The sequence below is a fragment of the Solanum stenotomum genome, chromosome 3, assembly GCF_019186545.1.
Source record: "Solanum stenotomum isolate F172 chromosome 3, ASM1918654v1, whole genome shotgun sequence".
NCBI classification, from domain to species: domain Eukaryota; kingdom Viridiplantae; phylum Streptophyta; class Magnoliopsida; order Solanales; family Solanaceae; genus Solanum; species Solanum stenotomum.
The window spans coordinates 31,178,737-31,189,150 of NC_064284.1; positions in this window are offsets into that span (position 1 = coordinate 31,178,737).

Sequence of the window (10,414 nt, forward strand, 5' to 3'; positions counted from 1 at the left end):
TTCAATCTATTCATTTTTATATAAATAGTAGGTAGTTTATTATAATTGTAGTAAAAATTAGTCAAGATAGAAAATAATTTACAAACATTTCATAAGCTATGATTAGTGAAAGATGATTATTTTTAAGTCACTACTAAACAAAAGAATACTAACTTTCGAATATATATATATATATAGTTGATATCATAAAAATATAAATCTTTGTTTAAAGGAACAAAAACTAGATATTAAAAAAAACACCATTTTTTCACAATTTTTATTTATTTATTAAGCTTATGTATATTTCAGAATAAAAAAATTTATGTGTAGACAAACATATCCATAAAGAGTTCAACTTATTAAATTAGTTCAACTTATTAAATTAAACTTACTTTTCTTATTAAAATAAGGAGAATAATTTTAGGTAAATTGTTTTCATAAGATCGAAAGTTCTTAAGCAATTTAAAGTTACAAAAGGTATAAAATTAAGTACTATAATAAATTTAATCAAGACTTAAAATTTGATATATTTGGATTAAACACTACAAAGAATCTTTAGAATATTTTTAGTACTCAACTATTCTAAAAATTAATTATTTGGCAAATTTAACGAGCTATTTATGATCGCGCGAAGCGCGGCTAAATTCACTTGTCTTATAATATAAGCAAAATACACCCTTAAATTCTTACAAAGTTTATAGGTATTTTCAACATTTTTCTTATTGAAAATTTGAGATTACTTGTTAAGGGTAGATCTAAATTTAATTAGTAAAATTAAAAGATATTTATAAAGTTGTCAATGAAATTAATAATTTGGCTATATTTTGTCAAAGAAAAATAAGTGGAATAGACATTCAGTTACTCAGCCGTACTTGTTAGAGTCCAACTATCGGCAATCTGGATCGCCGTCTTAGGCCACACCCTCTCTATGTGTGTGGCTCTACAATCATTCTCTACCATATTCATAAACCACCATCTTTCTCCTAGAAAAAGGGCTGAAGCAAATAGAGTTTATCTCTATCTTTAAATGCATTGGTAAAAGGGAACAGTTATTTGTTGTGGGATTGCTGAAGCAAGATTTCTTACGATAACCTCCCAGGCTCCCCTCCCACTTCACACACGCAGTTACAATTATGTATGCTTTTGTTCGAATTTCGAATATGGTAAACATTTTGCAGCATCTCTTAAAATTGTTTGAGTATTTGCCAGTATTGTGCAATTTGATGTTGAATTTTGATATTTTTAGCTGGATAAGGGGAGGAAAAATAGTGAACTTTTTTGGTTTAATTGTCTATTGCAAATGGGGCGTCAGGTGTAATGAAAACCGCCAAATTTTAAATTCAGCAAAGGACACAAAGCTAAGTAGTTTACTCATATCTGCATTAGTTCCGTTCATTAGAGAATAAAAATCGCTTATTTTAAGTTTTTCTAATATAAGAAATCTAGTGAACAATTGTCAAATTAGAAGCTTGCAACTTTTAACTTTAGATGAATAAAGTTCTAAGATTGAATGCATATCTTATGAGATGGGTGTAGAAGTGGAGCACTTCTTAGCGAGCCTTTTCATTTATAACCAGCTTCATCCTTGAAAAGTTCTTGGGGAAGTCCTCTTATAGTCATCTATGCACCAAAGGAAATAATAGACTTATGTGAAAAGTTTTATGGAGATATAGGAGTCCAAAAAAGGTGTCATTCTTGATGTGGTGTTCTGCATGTAGAGCCATGCTGATTTTGTCAAGACACTATATTATTTGTGGTCAACTGGTGTTGCTTGTGTAAAAAGTATTAGAAAATCAAAGAGCTTCCGCTGCCGGCAGGTGGCACTAATATATGTTGCCCGTTTGGCCAATTATGTTTAGCAAAAGTTGGGTCACCATGTATCTTTCATGCGACTATTTTCTCATATCTAATTTGTGTAGCACTGTGCCATCATTCCAGTGACTACTTTCTTATGTCTAATTCTTGTAGCACCATGCCATCTTTTCGGTGACTACTTTTTCATCATGTGTGTTTCATATGACTATTTTCTCATATCTAATTTGTGTAGCACCATGCCATCATTCTGGTGACTACTCTCTTATGTTTAATTCTTGTAGCACCGTGCCATCTTTCTGGTGACTACTTTTTCATATTTAATTTGTGTAGCACTGTGCCATCATTCTAGTGACTTAATTTGTGTAGTACCGTGGATTTTTTCGACCTATTTTCTCATATCTGAGTTGCATACCATCATGTGTCTTTTCAATGACTCCTCAGATTTGATTGTTATAGTTCCATTCGTCTTTTCGGTGACTTCTCAAATCTGATTTGTGTAGGGTTGTGCCATCATTCAAACCCTACCTATATAATTTTTTCTTTTTTAGTAGGGTCGTGCAAACATTTCGACCTTACCCATATTATTTCTCTTTTCCAATGGGGTCGTTCCATCAATTCAAACTATCCTATATAATTTCTATTTTCTAGTTGGGTAGTGACATCATTCTGACCCTATCCATATAATTTTATTTCTTAAATCGTGACCACTTTTAGCCATCAAATCTAATACTCCGGCATATGAGTATGTTCCGGCCAATCTTTCTGTGACTTGGTTAATATCGACTCATCTATTGATTCCAACATGATCCATATACTGTATACTAGATTTTGAACACTTTGTTGCTCATGGGGAGTTTAGTAGCCTTGTATGTCGATTATGTGAGTCACTCTATGGTCTGAAACAGTCTTTGCAAGTTTGGTTTGGGAAGTTCAACACTGTAATTTTATCACTTTGTGTTTTATCGGCATTATGCTTCAAATTCATTATTTCATGAGAAGATTAAGCACATTGAAATTGACTGACATTATGCATACATTCCAGTATTTAATGAGAAGACAAGCACATTGAGATTGACTGATAATTTTGTGAAGTCGACTGATCAACTTGTAGATATCTCACCAAGCCCCTCATTGGTCCTCGTATTAATTACATATGTAACAAGCTAGATACATGAATTGTATGCACTAGCTTGAGGGGGAGTATTAGAATAGGAATAGGTTTACACAATCCTATTAGAATAGGAATAGGTTTATACAATCCTATTTAGAATAGGCTTAGGAATAGTAAATAGTATCCTACTTGGTAAAGGATTTTATTCTAGTGTCGATAAATAGGATCTCAATGTAATAATGTAGACACGACAACAATTCAAAAAAAAAATTTCCTATATTTCTCACAAAAAGTATGGGGAGGATATAAACCATCCACTATGACATTGTGATTATGCCTCAGAATTATGGGCTTGATGTGTTCTGTCACGTTGTGCCTTGGTAAAATAACACATGTTAGAATAGAATAGATATACACAATTCTACACAGAATAAAAATAGTTTATAGTTTCCTATTTGGTAGGAATTGTATCATAGTGTCTATAAATAGGGTTCTCTATGTAATAATTAAAACACAATTCACTAATATTCTTTTCAAATATTTCTCACATGGTATCAGAGCAATTGTGAGAAAAAAAAATATTTCTTTTGTAGTTTTTTTCGATAAAGTAAGTGGTTGTCTGGGTAATTAATTTTTTCGTCACTGTTTTTTAAAAATCAACAACATCACTAGGTGCGGATATCTCCGACGAGAAAAGCCCAGTCAACCTCACCGGCAATAACTGCCACACGCGCCCTCACACGCCGTCGAAATAAATTCTCCAGCGAGCTTGTCAGTTCCACGCGCCAGCGCGTGGAGTATTTTTCGGCCACTTTTCAACTTTTTTCTTTTTCCAGTGGGGTCGCCTCTTCATTCCAAGGCTGCCCATATTTTTTTTCCTGATTCTGACCAATATTTGGTGATCAAATCTACTTTTTAGGCAACAACCCTATTTTTCAGATTTTGAAAAAAATATCCAAATCTTTTGGCTACATATTCTAATTTCACAACATGTCTTTCGGGATTGATACTTTTGGCTCCAAGAACATAGGAATTGGAAGTTCAAGCCCTATGATCACTTCAGAGCCGTTAATGGAAAGCTCAAACTATTTAGCTTGGGCTTCCTCGGTTGAGTTGTGGTGCAAGGGTCAAGGTGTCCAAGATCACTTAACAAACATTGTTTGTGTGGTAGATGAAAAGGCAAAGGCTAGTGGGGAAGATGCAAAAGCCAAAGCACAATGGGAGAAGGTTGATGCTCAGTTATGTAGTCTCATATGGCGATCTATTGATTCCAAGTTGATGCCTTTGTTCCGTCCATTCCAAACATGTTATTCAGTTTGGAAAAAGACTCGTGTTTTATACACTAATGACATATCTCGATTCTATGATGTGATATCTCGTATGACCAACTTAAAGAAATAAGAATCACATATGTCCACCTACTTGGGACAAGTACAGGCAGTCATGGAGGAATTTGAAACAATGATGCCAGTCACTACGGACGTGCAAAAACAACAAGACCACAGACATACATTGTTTCTAGTTCTTACACTTGATGGACTTCCTACTGACCATGATTCAGTGCGTGATCAGATTTTAGCTAGCCCTACAATTCCTACAGTTGATGAATTATTCTTTCATCTACCTCGTCTTGTCGTGCCTCCCAGCCACAAAGCAGTTTCATCACCTACCATTGGCTCATCTGCACTCGCATCTCAAACAATAGAAAAACGAGCATATCAATCTATGAAGAATCGACAAGGAGGAGGTCGTCTTGGAAAATCTTGATCCAAGTGTAGTTATTGTCATAAGTCTGGACACACTCGTGATATATGTCATAATTTGCATGGTCCACCACCCAGTTATGATCTTGTTGTTCTAAAGGAATATAATGAGTTCCTTCGTAATCGTGCAAGTAAGCAGACATCTCCACAAAAAGCATATAGTGCTCTGCCTGATCGACCATCCCATAATGCTCATATTGCTCGATCAGAATATGATGAGTTTCTTCAATATCGAGCAAGTAAGCAAACTTCTCCACAAGTAGCTTCGGTTGTTCAACATGATGTTGTTGTAGCGGGTAATTCTTGCTTGTGTTTCACAGTCTAATACTCATGGATCATGGGTCATGGACTCGAGCGCTTGTGATCACATTTCTAGTAACAAATCACTTATGCCAGATATTGTTTATTCACAATCTCTTCCTGTTATTACTTTGGTCAATGGGATCCAAACAAAACCAAAAGGGGTTGGAAAAGCCGCACCCCTATCTTTGTCACTCTAGACTCTGTTCTTTATGTCCCTGGTTCCCTTTTTAATCTGACATCTATTAGTCGTTTAACATGTGCCCTACATTGTAGCATAACCTTTTTTGCTGATTTTTTACTTATGTAGGACTACAGTACGGGACAGATGATTGGCACATGATATGAATCACAAGGCCTTTACTATCTTACCTCTTCAAATTCCTTCACAGCATGCTCTGTTACAGATCCTCCGGACCTTATTCACAAACGTTTGAGACATCCGAGTCTATCTTACCTCTTCAAATTCCTTCACAGCATGCTCTGTTACAGATCCTCCGGACCTTATTCACAAACGTTTGAGACATCCGAGTCTATCGAAACTGCAACAGATGGTGCCTAGTTTATCTAGTTTATCTAAATTAGATTGTGAGTCATGTCAACTTGGGAAACACACTCGTGCCACATTTTCATGTGGTACTGAGGGTCGTTCAGAGTCTATTTTTTCATTAGTTCATTAAGATATTTGGGTCCTAGTAGAGTTAGTTCCACCTTAGGATTTAGTTATTTTGTTAGTTTCATTGATGATTATTCGAGCTGTACTTGGGTTTTCTTAATGAAAGATCGTTCTGAATTATTTTCTATATTCAAATGTTTCTTTGCTGAAATACAAAATCAGTTTGGTGTTTCTATTCGTACTTTTCATAGTGATAATGCCTTAGAATACTTATCATCCCAGTTTTAGGAGTTTATGTCTCACCAAGGAATTATTCACAAACATCTTGTCCATACACTCCCCAACAAAATGGTGTAGCAAAAAGAAAGAATAGGCATCTCATTGAGACTGCTCTTACTCTCCTCATTGAATCCCATGTTTCACTGCGTTTTTGGGGGGATGCAGTCCTTTCATCTTGTTATTTAATTAATAGAATGCCCTCATCTCCTATTCAGAATCAGGTTCCACATTCTGTATTGTATCCTCAGTCACATCTCTATTCTATCTCTCATCGTGTATTTGGGAGCACGTGTTTTGTTCATAACTTAGCCCCATGAAAAGATAAGTTAACCCCTGTGCTCTTAAATGTATCTTTCTTGGTTACTCTCGAGTTCAAAAAGGGTATCGTTGCTATTCGCATAATCTCCGCTGATATCTTATGTCTGACGATGTAACATTCTTTGAATCTCAACCTTACTACATATCTTCTGATCATCCTGATGTCTCTGAGGTTTTACCCATATCTCAGTCTTGCTTGTATCGACTTTTGAGGGACCTATGGTAACTTTTCCATCTTCAGTTGTAGTGCCACCACTCCTAACTTATCATCGGCGTCCACGTCCAGTAATAGTCTCAAATGATTCATGTCATGCACTGGGCCCTGATCCCACTATGGCCTTGCCTCCTATTAGCCAATCGATTACACTCCAAAAAGGTATATGATCTACTCAAAATACTAATTCACATTATACTTTCTTGAGTTACCATCGTTTATCTTCACCCCATTATGCCTTTGTATAATCTTTGTCCTCTATTTCCATCTCTAAGACTACAGGAGAAACACTTTCTAATTCTGGATGGAGGCAAGTTATGATTGATGAAATGTCTACTTTACATTCGAATGGTACTTGGGAGCTTGTTCCCCTTCTTACAGGCAAGTCTACTGTTGGTTGTCGTTGGGTTTATGCGGTCAAAATTGGTTCAGATGGTCAAGTTGATCGGCTTAAGGCTCGCCTTGTGGCCAAAGGGTATACTCAGATATTTGGGCTAGATTATAGTGACACTTTCGTTCCTACGGCCAAAATAGCATATGTCTGTCTTTTTCTATCTATGGCTGCTGTTTGTCATATGTCTCTTCATCAGTTGGACATTAAGAATGCTTTTCTACATGGTGATCTTGAGGAAGAAGTCTATATGGAGCAACCACCTGGTTTTGTTGCTCGGGGGGAGTCTAGTAGCCTTGTATGTCGATTGCGTCGGTCACTCTATGGCTTGAAATAGTCTCCTCGAGCTTGGTTTGGGAAGTTCAGCACAGTAATTCAGGAGTTTGGTATGACTCACAGTGGAGCTGATCACTCTGTGTTTTATCGGCATTCAACACCAAATTTGTGTATTTATTTGGTTGTTTACGTTGATGATATCGTTATCACCGGCAATGATCAAGTTGGTATCGCTAATTTGAAGCAGTATCTCTTTCAGTATTTCCAAACTAAAGACCTCGGCAGACTGAAGTATTTTCTAGGTATTGAGGTTGCNGGCAACGTATACAAAGTTAGTCGTTCATAATAGTATCTTTCTAGCTGATTATCTGAAATACAAAATAATTTTTGTTTGTATTTATTTTTTATTTGCTTTTATTCTAATTGTATACCATCAAAAGTTTTGTATTTCTGTGCTCACAATGTATCTCAATATTTCTCTATTTAAATTTCAATTTAAAAGTTTTTAAATTACTCTTTCCCATAATTTTCTCATTTCTGTTATTAACTAATTGTATTCTTTAAAATTAAACAAATGAAAAAAAATACATAATCAACCCTATAACAAAAGAAAAATATTGGCATTTTTAATAATTATTGAAAGTGTGGCTAAGGTGTCACGCCCTGAGCTACCCCCGAGACGCGGAAACGGGACCTAGGACCACAAGTGATCCCAAGCTAACCCTGCTGGCATGATCATGAGCATACTAAAGATAATAAACTGATGCGGAAGCTAAATCATAAATAAACTGAAAAGATGGGGAATACCCATATACTATAACTGAATATATCAAATCTGTGAGTTTAATACAAAAAGAAATATCAAACTCAAAATACTAAGCTGAATCTAACTATGTCTGAAATAAGCCTCTAAACTGACTAGAAATGTTGAGACATGCCCCAACTAGATCTAGCAAAACTGAAACTAAAGAATAAAAGCGATAAAGATAAACATGTCACTAGTCCTCGAAGAATGAGGACTCACCACTGATGTTGCTGAACTGAAGATCGGGAATCGATCTAAGCGTGATTTGGATGCTGAGAACCTGAACCTACATCACGAGAGGATATAGCGCACGTATGCGTCAGTACTTGAAAGGTACTGAGCATGCAGGATAGAGTAAAGCTGAAATAACATATAACTGAACAAAGCAATAAAGCAATGAAATAATCTGAACATGATATAGATACTGAAAATACTGAATACTAAGCTAACTGATGCAATGACCAAATTTATAACATGCTGAGACTGAATACTGACTATACTAAAATATGGTCAATGCAAAAGAGTCTGACTGAACTGTGGAAGCTACTAATAACCGACATAAAACCACATGAGCTAAATGTGGAGTCCGATGTATATGCCTCATCGAGAGGACCCAATATACCATGTCAAAGGTATAGAGGCATGTTGGCGTGATCACTAAACTGATGTTGCCCACAGAGGGGACTTACACCTACGTGGCTCGTAGTTTTGGGACTATATGGGTTCGCTGAACCCTAGTCTAACTCGGTATTATGCTACTCCCAATGAATTAAGTGGTTAACTGGTTATGACTGAATTTCTGTAAATACTGGATAGCTCGAAACTGAACATGCAAACTGAGAATGCAACAATTAATCTGATAATGATGCATTCATGAACTGAGGCATGTATAACTGAATACTGAAATATATGGCCTAGCATATGTAATTCAAGAACTAAAGAAATACATAGCTAGGGTTCTGAAATTTATGAGATAAACTGAGCAATAACATGATAATTTGATTTGGAACAGTTAAATAACTAATTCATGATGATCTATTGAAATTCTAGAAACCCTAGGTCTGTTCATAATCATGGAATCAAGAATCTGACTGAATTCTATGGACCCAATGGGCGAAAGGAACCCACTAGTAAAATCCCACATACCCGGTAACGAATTCCACGAAGAAATCTTTCGATTTCGGGGCTGGAACTGATGGAACCTTGCTGCGTTCTTGAACTAGGGTTCTTGATCTTTTTCTCCTCTCTTGATTCTAATTTTCTAAGATTTTGATTAATGAATTGACTTGGATAAGTTCTAGTTATGTTTCTAGGCTTAAACTGATTAAAACCTCATGATTTAGGGTTAAACAACGTATCTTAGTGGTTAAACGAAATAGGAAAAGACCAAAAGACCCCTGACTTAGCTGCTATAGAGTGACTGACGGACTGGACTGATGGGCCGTCATTCAATCGACGGTCCGTCAATTGGATCCGTAGGTCGAGTCTGTCCGACAGGGCTTCACTAAAACAAGCATAACTTTTTACTCGGAGGTTGGAATTTAGCAAACTCAGTGGCGTTGGAAAGATAATTAAATTATATATCTAACGATAGGGCATGGGACACATAATACATTTTGTGATAAGAGTTATGACTATCTGAAGTTGACCCATCAACAATTTTCAGCTAACTAGTTGCTGACCCTCATCTACGGTCAGACCTACGGACCGTGGATCGATTGACTGTCTGTGTTGGTCGACCGTAGTTTGTGTTAGAGGCTGGGTAAAGGAGGTCTTGATCCATGGACATAGACCACAGACCGTTGTCTGATCTATGGACCGTGAGTCGAGACTTAGCTGATTTTTCTGAACTTGGCTAGGGAGGGATTGCAGTGGTGAACCACGGACCACCAGCACGGGCCGTGGTCTGACCTACGGTCCGTCGATGGAAACTGTGGGTTGCACCTGCAACTTCTTAAAATCTGCATTTTTGTCCTGATGCCAATACGGGGTGTTACATTATCTCCCCCTTGGGACCATTCGTTCTTGAATGAAGACTAAACTAGCTGAAATAGAGGGAGAGGGCTGCAATCCCTACCACTAAACACTGAAAACTGAATTTCTGACTGAACTGAGTTCCTACGACATGCAAATACGCTGAAAATGCAAGTACAAACTGAAGGAACATGATTCTAAGACTGAATTTATGCATGAATGACTGAAAAACTGATGAAGAACTATTACCTCAAGCTGGAATGGAATCGGAAGGAAAAAGGCGAGGATACTTAGACTTCATGGCTGCTTCTGCTTCCCAAGTAGTTCCCTCTACTGACTGACTCCTCCACAAAACCTTGACTGAAGCGACTTCTTTATTTCTCAACCTTCTAACCTGACGGTCGAGAATCTCAACTGGTACATACTCATAAGAAAGGCTATCTTTCACGGTCACACTCTCTAATGGCACTATGGATACTGGATCACCCACACACTTCTTCAAAAGAGAAATGTGAAAGACTGGATGTACTGCTGCTAAGTCTGCTGGCAACTCTAACTCATAAGCCACTTTAC